The 2,038-nt window shown below is 30.7% G+C and overlaps 1 protein-coding gene across 2 annotated transcripts in view; it reads left to right on the forward strand.

Moving 5' to 3' along the window:
- The window catches only part of LOC106876162 (glutamate receptor ionotropic, kainate 2), a 148,901-nt gene that overhangs the window by 95,990 nt on the left and 50,873 nt on the right, over nt 1–2,038 (forward strand). The window lies entirely within an intron of this gene.

Below are 2,038 nucleotides of genomic sequence, written 5' to 3' on the forward strand. Positions count from 1 at the left end.
TATATATATATATATATATGTGTGTGTGTGTGTCAAGGCGAAAAGAAAGAGAGAGAAAGAGAAACAATATATTATTGTAAAGAAGAAGAATATGATTCTGAAATTGTGATATGCTAGATACAATATGTTTGGCACTATAAACTATCGTGCAAGAACACATCAAATTTTCAAGCGTAACTCATGCAAACTGAGATTGCATATGCTTCGAAATTTCATTCCAAGCCCCAGGTATCTAAGCTATAAAATGGATGAAGAAATCTGTAATGTGTCGTTCAGTGATGCCATCCCTCTTCTTACATGAAAATATATTCCCCCTCCAAAACGTACGTATATATGTTAAAAAAAAATAAAATCCAAAAAAAGAAAAAGAAAAAAATGAAAAAAAAATATTTAAAATTACAAAAAGTAATATAAAAGATGAACAGAAAAAAAAAGAGAAAAAAGTACTGAAAATGTAGTTGTTTTTTTGTAGTGTTAGTCGTCGTAAATTGTTGTAGTAGTAGTAATAACAACAACAATAGTAATAATAATACTAATAAATAATAATAATAGTAATAACAATACTGAGTTGTGTGTTGAAAGATAATAAAACTTGTTACAACACATCATGCAATATAATTTTTATGTTAACGTTGTCGTTCATGAAAGTTTTTTTCCCCTTTCTTTTTCCTTCGGTAATTTATTTCAGCAATAATATTCTAAATTGGTCAAGAGAATTGACTAAAGTGAAATTGCAGAATTTCATGCGGAAAAATATTTAATATGACACTATGACTATAATAATATTCGGCAAATTTCTTTTACATTTTCTAAAGTAATTACCTTTCATGAACGAAAATTAGATGACTATACAATAAAAAAAAGAAAAAGAGAATAGAAGAAAAGAGAAAAAGAAAAAAGGGGGTAATTTGTTAATTTTAATGATGATGAACATGAAGTTGTTGATGAAATGTATTGAAATATAACACAATAAAAACTACAAAACATAGTAGTAGGAATATTAAAAATAGATATGATAATGATGGTGATGAGACTGAAGATGATAATAATAATAATAGTAGTAGTAGTAATGATAATAATAATGATAATAATAATAACAATTATTATCATTATCATTGTTGTTGTTATTATTTCTACTGTAAAGACAGGCTTGAAAATTTGCGGGAAGGGACTAAGTTGATTACATCAACCCCAGTACTAAACCTGGTACATATTTCATCGACCCGGAACGATGAATGGCAGAGTCGACAATCCTTTCTGCTATTAGCACAAGTCTTGGAATTTGTGGGAGGAGATGGCTAAGGCGATGACCGCGTTAATAATAATGATAGTAATGATAATAATAATGATAATAATAGCAATAATAATACAACATATATTCTGCTGAATACCACAGATTTGCTTGTCAGTTGTTTGACCATAACCAATTAAGTTTGACGATACGAGCATCTCTGATCAAGAGCAGGAGTGGTGGTGGGGGATATCATAGCCATGCGTTGAGAGTGATTGTTTGCGTTTTGGATAATTCACCCCAAGAAACATGGGTGTTTCATTTATTATCCTTCAGTAACCCTTATTTAGGGACATTTTGAGCGCACTGGGCTATTCGACCTGAGGAAAATCCTAACCTGGTATGAGCTAATTGTTTTAGTACGAAGTCATCATGTCGCACGCACATAGTTGTGGTGCATGTGCTTGGTGTACCCTTATCAGACGTATGTACTCATGACAGATAAATTGGGCTTCGGATATTTTTCTATCGACCGTCACTTGAATTGGCGTGTGCTGCTCTCTCATTGAATAATAATATGGATAAAAATAATAAGCCGGTGAACTAGCTGCAATGTAGTTGAGAAATACTATATATGCACACATACGTACCTACATACATGCATATACACTAATGTATCGAACTTGTTTAAAATGTGTTTACTGTAGTATGCGCATGGATATGTATGCACAGGACTACTCATATATACACTATGAATGTATGCATGTATGTATATATATATATATATATATATATATATATATATAT

The sequence above is a fragment of the Octopus bimaculoides genome, chromosome 21, assembly GCF_001194135.2.
Source record: "Octopus bimaculoides isolate UCB-OBI-ISO-001 chromosome 21, ASM119413v2, whole genome shotgun sequence".
NCBI lineage: Eukaryota > Metazoa > Mollusca > Cephalopoda > Octopoda > Octopodidae > Octopus > Octopus bimaculoides.